General features: G+C 31.4%; 1 long non-coding RNA gene across 1 annotated transcript; it reads right to left on the reverse strand.

Annotated features, from left to right (window-relative positions):
* Positions 1-586: 586 nt before the first annotated feature.
* LOC145270809 (uncharacterized) lies at positions 587-17,186 on the reverse strand. Its single transcript, XR_013865574.1, has 2 exons — positions 16,824-17,186; positions 587-3,095 (listed from the first exon to the last, which is right to left on the reverse strand). It is a non-coding gene; the product is annotated as an uncharacterized LOC145270809 (long non-coding RNA).
* Between the last annotated feature and the right edge of the window lie 730 nt (positions 17,187-17,916).

Below are 17,916 nucleotides of genomic sequence, written 5' to 3' on the forward strand. Positions count from 1 at the left end.
AACAGTATCATATGTGTCAGTAGACATCATTGATAAGGAGATAGAACGACTAAAAATTGATAAAATGCATTTTGAGATTGACACCTATTGTTTATGGAAAGGAAAAAATAAAATCAGAATTTTGCTGATTATTCTTGATGTTTTTTGAAATAAATTATTTCCTCCTTCTCAGTGAAAAAAAATTGCAAAACTGAATGAAGAATGTACATTTTCTAATTTAGATTTGTGAGATTCATATTTACAAATTCCAGTAGAAGAGAGTGTGGTAATATATTAACCATTAATACGTATAAGAAATTATGAAAAATAAATCGACCAAAATAAAGGTGGAATCTGCTAGTTTTCAACAAATGGTGAATGCAAACCATGAAGAGCACACAAAGTATGTAACGCAGGAAAGTGCGCCTTTTATTATCATGAATCGTAGCAAACATCTTGTTCTTGTTCCACTACTTAATTATTTATCTACATTTTGTTTTTCATTCATTTAGTATTATTAATATTTTTTCTTCGGTCGAATAGATATTTGTATATGAGTATCAAATACTTTTCTTTATTCCTTTTTACTTGTTTGCTGTATTCGATCTTTATTTTGGAAGGTTACAAGAGGGTATTTGAACTTCAGACACAATGAATCAGCAAGAAATACCATTCTTCTCAATAGAAAATTTAACTGAATTATAATTTCTTTTTATGGTCTTTCTTTGGTGTTGCTGGATTCTTGGAGTAAAGTTAGGTTAATCTGCTGGTATGTTCAGCATAAAGAAGGCATAGCATTGTTTCCTCATCTGACCATAGTAATGTTGAAGGGATCTTTTTTATTCTAGGCAATAATCTGTCATTTTATTAATCGTAGACCATTTTTCATTTTCATTTTAGTTTGAAGTATCTTAAAAGTCAAATCTCTGAAAAACCAAAAAAAAAAAAAACTGAAGACATTGAGTTTTGTCTCTAGTAGCCCCGTCTTTTTCATTTTATTTCAGAGATCAATGGACTCCGTCATGGAGCTAACATCTGAGTTCATTACAATTTGAATTTAAGAAAGTGTTGTGTCCTTACACTATCTTTATTTGTTACAGTTCAGTCTACCAAGTCATAGTCATTTGGAATGATGACACCAATAATGAGTTAAAAGAGGTTTCATATTACAATGTGTGTCTTGATGACTGTATGGCTTTGCCATAGAATACTGACATTTTCTAAGTTGATGTTATTGGTGATGGTTCATGTACTCAGATGTTTGATAATCTGTCAAGTTTCATCTCTCACAGATTTTCCAATGGAGGTGTTTATGTACTTTGTTGTAGTGGAAAATGTAAAGGCCATCAGCCAATAGAATTTCACATCCAGACACCGTTTCATTTTACTTCAGTTGAAGTTCTTTGAAAAAATTGCCCCTTTCTATATAAGATACATCGATAATTGAATATTCCATTAAATCTCTTTACCATCTAAAACACAGATAATAAAGAAGATGTGTTCGAGTATGTCTCGATTTGCTTTCTAAGAGGAGTCACACAATCTACAGGAGTATATATTCATGAATGAGTATGTGCTCATGAATGTTTCAAATAAATTGCTTTCTGACAAAAAACGACAAGAAAATGTAAAGAATATAGTGTTTGTTCACATATGCAGAAAAGATTGTGATGACGAACTAAAAGTCGAGCCATACACTCCACAAGAAAATGATTTTTCTTCAGTGTTTGTAGCTTTATGATCAATCAAGGATAAGAATGTGGCTATTATACAGCATGTGTTAGCCTATGATTAACTAATGTTGATTTTAAGCTAAATGACGAGCCACAAATATCACAAAAATATGGTTTTTCTCCAGTATGTATTCGCATATGTGTAACTAATGTTGATGACCTATTAAAAGACGAACCACAAACATTACAAGAATATGGCTTTTCCCCAGTGTGTATTCGTATATGCGTTACTAATGTTGATTTCTTGGTAAATAGAGAGCCACATATATTACAAGAGTGTGGCTTTTCTCCGCTGTGTGTTTGCATATGTGTAGCTAACGTTGATGATCTACTAAAGGATGAACCACAAACATTACAAGAATATGGCTTTTCTCCAGTGTGTATTCGTATATGATTAACTAATGTTGTTTTCTTGCTAAATGAAGAGCCACATACATTACAAGAATATGGCTTTTCTCCGGTGTGTGTTCGCATATGTTCAACTAAATTTTCCTTAAGACTAAACGCAGAATCACAAACAGTACAAGAATATGGTTTTTCTCCAGTGTGTATTCGCACATGCTTGACTAAAGTTCCTTTCTCACGAAACGAAGCAGCACAGACTTCACAAGAAAATGGCTTTTCCCCAGTGTGTGTTCGCATGTGTGATAACAAATTTGCATTTTGATTAAATGAAGAAGCACAAATTGTACAAGAATATGGTTTTTTCCCAGTGTGTAATCGTTCGTGTCTCAAAAAATTTGCATAATGGTTAAAAGAAGACCCACAAACTTTACAAGAATATGGTTTTTCTCCAGTGTGTGTTCGCATGTGTGAAACTAAATGTGATGACCTATTAAAAGTCGAGCTACACACAGTACAAGTAAATCGCTTTTCTTCACTGTTTTTTTCCATATCTATAACTAATCTATACTTTTGATTAATTGATGAGGAACTTACTTTAGAGGAATGTTTTTGCATGCAGACAACTGTTTTCTCAGAAAAAGAACATCCATACTATATGAGATACATATTTAAATATTCATTTCAAGCATTGAGTTAGTAAAAACGTTAGGAACATAATTTTTTTCTCTCTCTAATTGATCGTTTGTTAAAGTATGGTTTTGTGGTATATTGTTCTTATCATGTTTCCTTAATCAAGTCTGGCAAGATATCTCGCTTATTAATGTTACTAAATACAATATTACTTGATGAAAGTGCACCATTCCTCAAATCTTATTTGTGCATTTAATGGAAAATATCCTCATGCAACATGATCCTGACAAAGAGAGGCATTAACCACTGGGGGATAATAGTGTCTAGTTAGCATTTAGCAACTTTTTCCATTTTCTTCAAATGCTTTTTACCAAAACAATTAGTATCCATTAAAAAATCCAGGAACATCTGTAAGAAAATATAAAAATAATTTTATTATTTATACTCCACGTTTTATATAAGCATTCAATTTATTATAATCATATTTTAATTGATCTAATCACATGGAATTTACACGAACAAATCACATTAGATTGTCTAAATGTGCAAAGCATAGCAAATAAAGTTAAAGTAATAAAATAACGTGTTACAAATCGGAGGGAGAAAAAAAACAACATATTCTATGCTATTGTTGGTATTAACTCATTCGAATATAATCTAAGCCTAAATTCTACAATATCGCTTCAACATTTTGAGTCATAGAATATTGAGAACTTTTTGAGAATTATATATTATATATTATATATACTATCTGTTCTATGTGAAGTGGAATAAATTTTCTTGCATTGAATCGTATAACAAAACATTTTCATGTTTTTCCTGGGAACTTTGGATTGACTTACCACTTATCAAATGTGATACTGTAGTATTACTTGTGTCATTTGGTCAACATCATCTGCTTTGTCTAGTATACAACTAAAAGACAAAAAATTATTTCCACATGCATTTAAAAAAGTAAAATACTGAGCACTATTTCATTGTGCATCACGTACCAGATAAGGTAATCATTATTATGACTCCAAACAATACCGATTAGACTTTGTTGTATAAAATAGTAAAACATAGTGAAGTTGCTTTTCTCAGACAATGCAGCCTTGAAACATACCTCCTCTATCCAGGATATTGATCACTTAAGATTACTTAATGTATATAAATTTATAGATATGATACTGTATTATCCTCTGTATTACTCCCCAGCAAAAATTATTTATTTTGATAAAAGATAAAGCAATTTCCTTCAGCAATGCTGCATTTTAGAATATACTTGCTCTATCTAGGATACTGAGTACACTGCGATATTTAAATAACCCTAACCAGATATGATATTGCATGCTTAATATTATGAAGTTAAGCACTGCCGAGTAGATTCTCTTGTCTAAAGTAGTATAACAAAATATGATATTTTCACCCAGTCAACACAGTCATTAAACATACTTGCTCTATCCAAGGTACTGAACAATTTGGATTGACAACTTAGCAGATATGATATGATATTATTATGGTACAGAACACATTCTGCTTTCTAAAGTATACAAGATAACAAAAGGCAAAACCATTTTTTCTCCTGGGTAATGTTTCATTTATTTATACCTGCTTTTTTCCCCCTAAAATATTGAACACTTTTGACGACTATTTTTATTAAGGAAAAAAAATATATTTCAGATATCCTTCTGTGCATGACCATATGTGTTTTCTAACCTTGATATTTAAAAATCAACATTAATAACACCAAATGCATCTTGTTTTTCTTAGTAGCATCACACCACAAAGAATATTAAAGGTGAAAAAACTATGTCTATCCTAATTGCGCCATCATTACGTCAAAGTCTGTTTTATAATATATATATATACATATATATATATCTATTATGAATTGTCGGTCAATTTAGCTCTTATGCATAGATCATCATATAATGTTTAGATCACTCTGACATAAAAATATTTAAACATAAAAAGCTTAATTTCGATGTTATTTTATGCGATTAACAGGAGCTGAATGGACATGGTCCTTGTTAATCAAGACAAAAATAGCTTGTGTTGTACAGTTTGAATCTATTGATTAGTGTTAATAGTAACAGCCTGTACTGAAGATTCCTGAAAGAATGAAACACTAGTGTCTGTAGGTATGTAATTATCATCGTAAATAATTATGTGTATATATATATATATATATATTGCACTTGTGCTCACACATTAGAGATTACACAATAACACAGAAAATAATAATTGGTAGTGCTGCCTAGAATCTAAGCTTGTGTCGTCAGGTGTGAATCTATCGACTGGTGTTAATCGTAACAGACTGCACTGAAGATTCCTTAAAGAATGAAACACTTATGTCTGTAGGTATTTAATTATCATTGTAAATAATTATATATATATATATATAATGCACTTACTTGTGCTCACACATTAGAGATTACACAATAACATGGATAATAATTGGTAGTGCTGCCTAGAACCTGAGCGACAATAAATTTCCACAGATTTCTCACACACGCAACCTCTTTTAGCTTTGTGTCTCTTGCCATTGATACTGTCAGTGATCATTGGTGTTCACTGGGATTATGGTAGTAATAAGCCTCCTAGAATATCTCAGTCCTCTCTGCACTGTAATCAGTAAATCAAAAAGATAATTAAATTATAAAAAAATGCAAGAAATAATTAAAACAACAATGTATTTCAATGAGATCTGTTTAGTTTAATCTTTTTAAATATTTTATTATATGTTTAAAATACTACAAAGATAAAATATGAAATACCACCATTTGCAATCAAAATAAAAACTGTAAAGATAAAGCAATTATTAAGTCAGATATTTAAAATGGAGTTGAAAGTTGGTGCTGTCTCACATCCGAGCCCTGCCAGAACATTTTAAAAGCTGATTTTTTAAAACTATAAAACCTAAGCGTTCATTAACAAAACTATAAAAATATGTAAGAAAATCAATGGCAGAAAATTGTTATTTGTTTGAATGTAATTTTACTTAGAATAAAAATGGAAGATTTTTTAATCCTGCTGTAAAATGACATCCGAAACAATTTATTCAGCAGAGTATTTTTCTCAAATCAAAATTAAACAAAATTGACATTATTTTTTAAGTTTAAATGAGTTATCACAAACTTAGCAGAACAAGTCTCTCAGCACAAAGATAGCAATGATTATCCAGGCAAGAAGCGACTTGATAATAAAGGCTCAAATGAGTAGAATGTCTAAGAAAAATAGTTTTAAAGCCAACACTTTTTCATTTCACTTTATTTCTTTACAATTATTGATATCTGAACATTTGTAATTGTGTACGAATTCTGTATTCTTTATAAATATACAGAAAAACATTTTTCATTTTATAGCTTATGATATTTGAACATTTGTAATTTAATTAATACAGAAAAACATCTTCAATGTTATATGAAACTAGCTAGGCTACCTGACATTGCCTAAAGCCATGAAAGGAACGTATTTGCATTTGAAAACACCTGTATCTTAGAATATTGCTATTGTCCTGTACACAACATAAAAAATAACAAAGAATATCTTTCTCCCAAGTAAATAACATCTATCCATGTAATAGTTATCAAATTATATACTTCATGATTATTATGACTCCCGACCATGTTATATTGATTATGTTGCATTACATAGTAACACTAAAACATGGTGACTTTATTATTTTTCAGGCTTTTTTTACAAAAGAGTCACCACTTATCATGTGCTGTTTTTTAATATATAATGATTAAATGTTTTTATCGAACAATTAAATGTGCTGTTTGGCATTTAACGGTAGAAAGTGAAAAATACAAGTTTGGTAGCAAAAATAAAAATTCAAGTGTGGCTAAGCAAAGACGAATCATTAAGGTGCCAACAAATTCTACTCTTTAAAAAAGCATGTAAGCATAATACCAAGTTAACAGAGAAACAAACCAAGAAAAGAAGTTTCCTCGACGACTGGATCAGATGAAGTTGAAAGAAGTTTATTAATGTCAAAAACTCCAGGGCAAAAATAGTATATGGACATCATACAATTAAATATAGATGTGTGAGCCCAGTATGTTTCAAAGCCGGACTCTCCTTCCCAAACAGTCTACTTATATAATTCCAAGCCTTATCTTAAGCCAGAAGATGTTATCTGATTCTCCACTGACCAAATATATGTCAAAGAATAGTAATGCAGACCGATTCCTCTCTCAAAGAAAAGCCTTTTCTCTATATCTTTTCAGTTTACTACTCGACAAAATACCCTGCTATTCACTTAGAAAATCACAGCTTTCTGTTTTTCCAGTTCTAAATAACACACATATTAAAAATAACTCTTTACTTCCCAATGAAAGCAGACATTCTCTCTTTATTTTTATCACAGAAGCGACAAAAAGAATAAAAAAACACTTTTCTCCTTTAAAATCACTGTATGTCACAATGAAAAATGATTAGATTTTCAGTTGAAGGTCAGTGGAGAACTCTTTTAGTACACTCAATGCTCCAAGGATCCTTATTGTCATACAAACAAAAAAGGCATAGAATAGATGGAGAATGCTGAACATCTCATCTTAACCATATTTTAAAATACACATTTCTGCAATTTGTAAAATAATACAAATTTGGAATTCAAATCCCCATGCGGTAGTATGGACTTGAATGACTAGACTCAACTTAGATTCAGTATAGCGTTTAAGTGATATTGATCTGTTTGTAATAAAGAGTTAAGTTTACAACTTTTCATAATATAGATTACTTGGATCATAAAATTATTGTTTGTGTAAAAAAACATTGACAAGTTACTGGAAATTAATATATAGTTGTAGGATGTGTAGGACTACTGAAAACAACAAACACTAACTATAATACAGGAAATGACATTAAATGTTGTGGTTAAGAATAAGTGCTGCCATGAACTTAAGAAATCATCAAATCCTTCATTGCAAACTTTATCTGACAAGTTAACACAAAGCAGCAAAATGGACAGTAGAATCTAGATTAGATCAGGTAATGAACGTGAGGGATTGCATTAATATAATTAAGGATAATTTATGTTACCATAATTCGAAAGAAGATAGAAAGAGAGCATTTCTGGCTTTGAAAAGATGAAGATGAGAAAGTTGTATGATTTGGGAAAAAAATGTAAATTTTTTGCTTGTGAACCATTGTCTGAATATAAAATTTCTGGTGCTTTCCTTCCTCAAATATTGCCATTATATTTTTTTTATGAAAGTTGCCCTGAGGTGGAGTGGAGGCTCCATATGAATGGACTTTGACTGTACTGGTCTGCTACAAGTAGATATTTCTCTGGAGCCATAGAAAACAAATGTGTGCTGACATATTGCCAAGAGTAGCTAGGGGTTTCATGTAGGTGCATCGATTCGATTGGAATACTTGTCTGGTATTTTTGGCAGGTGTGACAAGCACTATCTTCAATGTATTATCAGGCAAGTATCCCAATCGAATCGATGCACCTGCATGAAACCCCTAGCTACTCTTGGCAATATGTCAGCACACATTTGTTTTCTATGGCTCCAGAGATGCATGAAGTTCTTCCAATATACCTCTTTGTAGGGAGGCTAGTATTATAATTTTATTTTTATTTCAAAATACCATCTTAAACACCAGTCTCATCTCTTAAGTTCCAAAACGATAAGAGGCATCTTGGGCAGTCAGTTTGATTTGCTGGCCATCCGTACATTACTATATTTGCAAGTTCTTTTAGTAATGAGTCTTGCAAGGTTTCAACTCTGATGTTCTCTAGTCTGTAGTCTGGTTGGTTAAAAATTAAGGTAGTTCACCATATTATGGACATTAAGGTCAGTTCCTTCGATGTGCTTCGGCAATCTGCAATTGGTATCATTTTTTCTGGAGTATAATTCACAATGAAATCGTATCCTTCCACTTTCAGTAGCATCCTTGCCAATCTTGGGGGTGCACGTGATCAGTTTTTTAGCACTATCGATTCCAATGGCTTATGACGTGTGCATTATTATTTTGTGACCCCACACATTTCTCCAAACAAAAACAATGGCTAACATTCCCTTTCGATGCTTAAGTATTGAATAGGCATAGCCAAAATAAAACAGGAGGAAATAAGTATTTTTTGATGTAGTCTCTCTTTAAAAATCTTTCAAAAATCAAGTAATTATCCAATCAATACAAATATTTTCATCAATTATTAAGTGAAGATTTGCGTACAAATTTTGTAGGTACAAATATGTTTAAAATATCCGAAACTAAGCAAAATATATTGTTTCATAGAGAGGGTGAGGATTGTAAATAAAACAAACACAAAAAAGAACAACTATGCATGTATCAGATTTTAAGGTTGAAAATCCGAATTTTGAATGTGTTTGAAATTCAGGTACTTATAATATTTTTGCATATTCTTATAACACATCATCCTAAATATAATTTAGATGAAAAAATAAAATTATTTGGTTCAAAAACCTTTTCAGAAAATATTTTAATGTTTTAGCGATTGAGACAAAAATGGATGGTGTGGTTTTGGAGAAGTTAAAATTTTTAATTCTGTTAAAAATAGTAAAAACAGTTTTATATTATCCTGCTTTTCTTCTTTCGGGCTTTCCATTTGATAAGATTCAGGCTTTTATCTTATCCAGAAAAAAAAAGTCGCTCAAGAATTTAATAGATTTTAATTCATTTTAAAAACAACAAATACTTGTTTATTTTTCAATTTTTTGGCCGTGTCTAATATTGAGTTTCTAGGTCTAAGAGTGTCCTGCTTGCAAATGCAACTAGCATTCCCTTATGTAGCAGAGCTGCACCCATACCTGCATTTGATGCATCCACCTGTAACACAATGGGTTCCTTCAAGTCAAAATATCTTTCGCCACAATATTCACACTGTGTTGGCTTTTTACTATTCCTGAATTGCATGTGTACTGCTCTCTTCAACTTTCTTGCAAGTCGCCTCCTCTGTCTCCATTATGCATAGTGCTCTTGCTATAATCAGATCATTACCTTCTTTGATTAAGAATTTCTGTGTTGACTTTAGATAAATTTAATGGAGTTTTCGACAATCCTTTCTTCTTAATGCCGAAAGATGAATGCGTCACTTATTTCTTGTCCTTCAACACCAGCCCATAACAAAAGATATCTAACCTTGATATCGTTGTTAACATTATGTGGTGGACCTTCAAAGTGAAGCCTGACCTGCCCATTAAATCTGTCCATCGATTTGGTGAGGTTTGCACTGGACCAATCCATTGTTGGTGGTGCAACTTGGGATGAAGCTGCCATGCTTAATTATATTTGGTATAAGATGATTATTTTTTCTTTTGGGTTTAATTTTTTTTTAACTTGTGTTAAAAACAAATGTCACTGCTTATTCATTATTTCTAATTTGATTCATTTTGATAAAAAATGTGTCCTTGTATTCCGACTTCTGAAACCTAGTTATGTTGGGGGGAGTTAATCTGATAAGATGGCTGTGATACAGAATGCATTAGAAGGAGCGAGGCTAAGAATAACCGCCTTTTTTTACAACGGAGTCACAAATAATCAAGGCCAGGAAGCCACTCGAGGATACGGGTTGATGAGTGTACAGTCGTCAAGGGTGGTAATAATTGTTTGTAGTAGAAATTTGGAAAATTGAATCACATAATGGGATGGCTCATCAAGAACTTGTTCACGTTGAACTTGAAGACAACCATATTGTAGTCAGTTAGAAAGTAGGAAAACGGAACAGAGTTCCACAATTGTGCAGTTCTAAGAAAGAAGCTTTGTTCATGGAATCTACATTTTGGTTAAGGCACAAACAAAGAGTGGATGAAATTATTGGTTTCAGCTAGACGAGTGTTTTTTATGAAAGTCAGGCAGTTGCCATAAAAATAAAGACAAAATCGAGCACTTGCCATGAAAAAAAACAATAAAACAAAGACAGGCTTGCAAGGTGTCTTCTGTGGGAAGAGAACAGGGCATCCACCACTAGGCTATGAAGTATATTTTGAACATTGTCAAGGCAGGATAAGCTGCTTCTAGCAGCTTCTGCCCAAATGTGGCAATAGTACTCCATCCTTTCATGTACCTGGCTCTTATACAGGTAGAGAATTGAATCAGCAGTTAGATATCTACTGAGGCGGTAAAACAATCCCATCATTTTTCCAGCAGCTTAGATGTACGAGTTTCATCTCAAATCAGATCAGACCTAGAAGCTTGTTAAAACATGGAGTCGCCTCAAGACAAGAGCCACTCATTTTGATTTATGCCAGGCAAAGATCAGAGCATTGATGATGGAAAGATAGAAACTTGGTTTTAGATGAATTAAAATTAACCAGCCGCCTCTTTCCCATGTTTGTCATAGATTGTAGTGCTGTCATCTTAGAATGTGATTTGGGAGATCATTTATGTAGAGAGTTGGGCTCAGAATTGACCCTTGAGGGACTCCAGCAATAATACTGTGAGCTTCTGATTTCTGCCCATCAACCACTACAGAGAGAAATGATTTAATAATTTGTAATAGAAATCATCACTCTTGTAAACGACCTCATGCTTGCTAAGCCTGTAAAATGCCAGCAGAAAATGTAGAAAAGAAGAAAAGACAAGCATAATTTTGTAGGTCGCCTATTGTTGTAATCAATCTGCATATGTACACAATTGGTAAGCATTAAAGTATGCAAGATTTTTTTTGTTGGACAGTTTAGACTGAGAACAGACAGTGGAAGATAATATTGAATACACGAGGAGTTGTTGTAAGTTGAGAAAAGAAAGGGAAATAGGACGTTTTTTGTATTGACAAGAGGACGTTTTAACACTACCTTTTGTTCCATTTTCATTTTATATAACTGAAAAGACATTTCCAACTAAACCGTAGCTGCAGATTTTGTGAAGTAGACTTTTATGCCATACCCTATCAAAGGCCTTTGATGTGTCAAGAACAATTGCTCAAGAAAGGAAGCCTCTGTCAAGAGATTCGCTAATCCTATGAGATAGAACTGTAGATCTAGCAGAACAGAATTCATAATGTATGTCATGGAGGAGGTTATTTTTGTGGAGATGGTTGACGAGTTCTCTATTTAACAGATTATAGGAACTTATTCATGACGCAAAAAGACTGATTGGTCTGTATTGAGAGGGAGATGACTGATTACCTGAATTTTTAAATACATGATAAACCGATGAGGTTTTCCAGAGTGTTGGGAAGTAATTCTTTTTAAAACATCACTTAAACAGCGTTGGGAGCTAGTTCAGGTTGAAAATTTGGAGCATTATAATAGGAATGCCATCAGAGCCAGTTGCTTTATTGGTATCAAGGTTTTTCATTAGCTTGGCAACATCATGCACATATATTTATATGTCGCATAACATGTTTTTAGACACAGGAGGAAATATGATGAGTTGGCGGCACTGATCACATAGGGTAGAATTAGCTGCAAAATTCTTGGCAAAGAGTTTGGCTTTGTCCGATGCTGACCAGATTACCTTAGGTCCATAGGATGATGGTTGGGATAGAGCACACATTTCAATTCAGGACCATGTTTGTTATTTGCCAAAATTGGTGGGAACCAAGCCGCTGCTCAGCTACTTTAGACTTGACAGACTCTCTTGTGTTCTTTATTATTATTTTACAGTGGTTGCTGGGAGTCCTGAAAGCGGCTTTAGTCTCAGTACATCTATTACATTGGAAGCAATGGGAAAAGTGACTTTTGTGCCCAATGGCAGCAGCACATTCTGGAGAGAACCATGGCTGGCTGTTAGGGTTTTGCTGGAATTTTTTTGGTGGGTATGGTACGGTCTATACCTACAATTAACCATTCCATCAGGTCTGACACTATGGAGGAGACATTCTTTTTAAACATGGAACATAGAGGTAGATCGGATATAAATGTGTGAAAGCTATCCCAGTCAGCAATAGAGTATCGATATACTGTACGATGGAGAGGTATGTCAGAGGACTTATTACATTTGTTTTTATTTTAACTGAGACAACCGAGTGGTCGGAAGATCCCAGTAGGGACAGAATGGAAGATGAACATAGCTCTGGGCAAGTTGTGAGAAAAAGGTCTAAGAGACTTGCATACTGACCAGCAGTGTCGGGTCGGGCACATATGTGGGTTTGTGAACAATCTGAGTTAGGTCAAAGCAATCGAGAAATCGTGACAGAACCTCCCCGCATCATTTGTTTTGTTTGAGTGGGCTAACCATTCCACATTGTGAACACTGAAGTCTCCACAGACGTGAATGTTAGCTAAAGGATGAGCAGACAGGATGTGGTCAATTTTCTCAGACATGCTCTTAAAGATAGTAACAGTTTTGGGACTGATAGACGGCAATAGTGTGAGCACATGCAATCCAAAAGAACATATAGGGCAATTTAGGGTATTTATTTACAAAAAACATCATGAGAGAAAGTGCACAAGGGAAATAACTCTTCCTAACTTTCAATTTGTACAAAAGACTTAACACAACAATTAAAATTACATTTTTTCAATTATATTGTTTTTGAGAAAATATTGAATAAATAATATTTTTTCTTTGAGTTATATTGGCTTCTTTAACAAAGCTTTAATGGCTTTTCCATAATGTTCCTGAAATATTTTTTAATTCATAACATCTACATCTTTTTATTAAAAAAAACAAACAGAAATTCATGCGTCTTTGCTTTAGTACATAAAATTAAACCTGTTTTTTATAAAAATAATACATTTTCACTAAAAGTGATTTTTTAGTAAAAATAATACATTTTCACTAAAAGTGATTTTTTAGTAAAAATAATACATTTTCCTTAAAATTAAAAAAAATAATAATGAGTTCTTTATATTCTATGATCATTAATTAAGAAGTCCAGAAAATTTCATTAAAATTGGTTTATTTTCTGAATTTTAGTGAATTTTTTAAATGTTTATTCACTTTAGGGATCTGCCATTCATTTTTCATGTACCTATACTTGTTTATTATTTGGTTATTAATTGTTTGGTTAGTAATCGTTTGGTTATTCATTGTCTGGTTATTAATCGAACAAAATGCCACAAAACTATAACAAATCTGATTAAGATAAAATTCCTAAATTGGCAGTCATCTAAAAGCTCAAAACTTCAATATAACTGATTAACACCACTTTAGAATTTATTTTAATGATACATTTATTTTAGTAATAGAACTTAAGAATTTGTAAGTAAAAAAATGATAAAAAAGTACCACATGGAGAAAGGATTTGATTTTTTGTTGTAAAATTTTAAACAAAGCCTTTCATTTAAAATAAAGGTAAATGTTTATTTTAACTGCAACATAACGCCGACAACCATTCTACTTTGTGTTTTTAGAGGTTATCGCGGCCACTAAAAATGAATCTGGCATTTAAACCCATTGCAAATTTACCATTTGCATGGTATTAACTCCTGGACCGTGGGACTATTTTGCACCATTTCACTGCCTTCATTAACGCTTTTCTTACATGATGCATTTTCATGTAATAAAGTGACTTGTCATATCGCAGAGGAATCTTTAGTGGACATTTGAAATAATAAGTTTTCAAAAATAAAATGTGGCACATTTTTTTTGTCATGTAGATTTAATGCTTTTTAATTGATCTGAAAAATCAAGTTTTCACACGTTGTTTACAAAGACATATTTTTATGTTTTTTGTTCTTTTTATGCAGAGGGATATTTGATTATATAACCTGTATGGTTTTAAATAGGTGCTTTTGCAGTTTAATTAACTGCTTTTCCAAAAGAATTTGTACATTTTTAAACAGGTGTTTTAATTATTTATTTTTTGTAAGTAACGTGCCAACATTAACCGAGCAGAAGCACCATTAATTATTTCACACAAATTCTGTTTAAACAACATCTCCCCCCCCCCCAATATAAACAGAACTTGTGCAAAATGTTAAACAGGTTTTCTGCTCGGTTAATGTTGGGGTATTACTTGTGTAAAAACAATTAAATTGCTAAAACACTTGTTAAAAAATTTACAAGTTCTATAATTGAATACTCCTGCAGAAAAAGAGAAAAAGAGAAAAATGTTTTTATAAATCGGTCATGAAAACTTAACTTTTTAGATTGATTAAAAAGCATTAAATGTATGTAACAACGTAATAAAATGAACTACATTTTTTTTGGGGGGGGGGAACTTATTTATTTCAAATGTCAGCTAAAGATTCCTCTATGATGTAACACATTACTTTACTATGCATGCACGTGCAAACGCATCATGTGACAAAAGCGTTAACGAAAGCTGTGAAATGGTGCAAAATAGTCCAGGGTTTATTTGCAATGGGTTCAAATGCCAGATTTGTTTTCAGAAGCCTTGATAATCCCTAAAAAGCATAAACTATAATGGTCGGCTTGTGTTACAGTTAAAATTAGATACGGGCAAAATGAATGCCGACGCTCAAATTGTATAAACATTTTGACCCTTTCCTTTACTTAAAAATTCACCAAAATTCAGGAAATTAACAAATTTTAATGAAATTTTCAGTATTTATCAAAATTTTGAACCCATTATTTAAATCTTAGTGTAAATATATTATTTTGTTTAAACAAAAAATACTTTTACTAAAGTTATGCTTTTCTGTAGTAAAAATGAAATGAATGATTTTACTTTTGCATTAAAAAAATAAAGCATCGTAAATTATAACAATTAAAAAAATAAAGCATCGTAAATTTTAACAATTAAAAAAATAAAGCATCGTAAATTATAACAATTAAAAAAATAAAGCATCGTAAATTATAACAATTAAAAAAATAAAGCATCGTAAATTATAACAATTAAAAAAATAAAGCATCGTAAATTATAACAATTAAAAAAATAAAGCATCGTAAATTATAACAATTAAAAAAATAAAGCATCGTAAATTTTAACAATTAAAAAAATAAAGCATCGTAAATTATAACAATTAAAAAAAATTATTTAACTTTTACAGGAACATTACAAAAAAAAACAAAAAAAAACTACTAAAGTCCAGATTAATGTATTCGATATAATTCAAAGAAAAATTTATCTCTCGAACTACCGATATTATCATTGGATGAAGCATTGTTTATTTAATATTTTCACACAAAATATTAAATAGCAAAAAATATTTCTACTTTTTTTTAATTACGGAGTTCGCATAATTTTTATATATAAGATTTTAATATTTTCTTTGCTTGCATGAATGTGAAATTTTTGATGTAACATAATAATTATATAATCTTGAACAATAATTTTAAAAAAATTAATTTCAAAACAAGAACATAGAAAAATAATTAAATTTAAAAATGGTAAAAATGATACAAACGTTCAGGATATGAATGTACGGCTGCATGTCTGAGGAAAAAGGAAACTAGCACCCCTACCTACGTTTAATTACATGACGTCATTTTTAGTCAGCCTTTTGACTGACTGACATTTTGGGCTTCCATATAATCCGTGTTTACAAAACTTCCGGTTGTGTTTACAAAACTTCCGGTTGTTGTGATTTTGCAAATGGCAGAATCCCTCACCCTTTTTTAGGCTAATTAAGCTGTTTTTTGTACAAACAAGCTTTTTTTTTAAATTTTATTTAATTCAATATCTCAGGACTTTACTAATAATCTTTGAAATAGACCCAGAAAACTAATATTTATCTTTTAAAGGACTTTTTCAATGAATTTCTTTAACTTCCAAATTTAGCTGAATTGGTTAGCTCGCTGTGAAAACATTTTCATAACTTTTTTTTTTTTTTTTCACGTATACAAATACTTTTTTCCTTTTGGAAATTAAGTTTAGTCCTTAATCTTTAAAATACAATCAAAAAGTAGCCGGAAACCTACAAAAAAAATATGATAAATCGGCTTTCAAAACTAGGTTCCCCTATCTTTATTCGTTTATTTTTGCCCGTACCTAGTTTAAATTAAACATTTACCAAAATAAATTATGTTTTATTTTATTCTTATCAGTTATGAGTTCTCAAGTGTTAACTATACTGCACTTTCAAGAAATTCGTATTTATTTTATTCATATGCCCCCACCCCAATCCATAAGATCGACTCGTATTTATCTTACTAATTTTGCTTATAAACGATTGTCGCAAAATCTTTTGTTGAAATCTTTTTAAAATATCAAGAAAATTCTTCTTTTTCCATGACTTCAATTCTCCAATAACTCGTCTGCATTAATAAAATGCCAACACGATTTGTCAATTTTTAGAAAATCAGAAAAAAAAATTCAATACTTACTTTTGTTTCAATCTGTTTTTAAAATGAGTGATTTGCTTTCAAGAAACGAACGTATGAAAATGAGAAGAAAAAAAAACAAAAAACTTCCTTTGTATGCAAGATGGCGTAGGGCAGATTCGCAGAAAATGAAAGCGGAACATCAGAGTGAGAGTGGATAACGATTTCGTAACATTGCCGACTTCTTTAATGATCGCAGGTGAAAATATTATCAATGGATTTGTTTCAATGTTTTAACATTTTGTTGCGAAAGTACGAAGGAGATACCATCTTGTGTTTTTGATGAAATAGTCGCGCGACAATAGGAGAGAGGGTATAAGAGGAGGAGTAGGAAAGGGGGAGGAAATGGCGTCACAGATTGATCACGTGACGTTGTTTGTTCCCCCCCCCCCCACACACACACACTCATGTTTTACATTTTTATTTTATTTTATTTTATTTACGGCACGTGCATTAAGGACGAAAACTGATAGAAGGAAATAGTTTCAAAAGCCATAATATTATAATTATTTGTAGGTTTCCGACTACGTTTTTTTTATTATTGTATTTGAAAGATTAAAGCGTAAATTTTTTATTATTGTATTTGAAAGATTAAAGCGTAAAGTTAATTCCCAAAAGGGAACAAATATTTTTACACGTAAAAAAAAAGTTATAAGGAAAAATGTTTTCAATGCGACATTGGAAAGTGACAAATTCAGCTAAATTTGGGATGCTTGTTAATCAAGACATTAAAAAATTATATATATATATATATATATATATATATATATATATATATATATATATATATATATATATATATATATAATTAAGTTCTCATAAAGAAATCACTTAATTTGATCAAGTATGTTGTTATATTAAGGCGAGAAGGAACCAGACAAACAATATGGGTTTAAATTTTAAATGATTGTTTTCTCAATCGTTTATTTAAAAAAAAAAAAAAAAAAAAAAAACATAACGAAAGCAAAAACAAACGAAAGTGTTCAAAGTTCGTAAGGAAAGAAGATTTTTGGCGTAAAGTTATTGTTTGTAACTTCTTAAGAGAGAAAAGTCGGGCGCTTAATGGGAAACATGATGAAATAAGAAATGTAAATTT

Source organism: Euprymna scolopes, chromosome 46, assembly GCF_053919585.1.
Source record: "Euprymna scolopes isolate OS-2025 chromosome 46, ASM5391958v1, whole genome shotgun sequence".
In the NCBI taxonomy this organism is placed as follows: Eukaryota; Metazoa; Mollusca; class Cephalopoda; order Sepiida; family Sepiolidae; genus Euprymna; species Euprymna scolopes.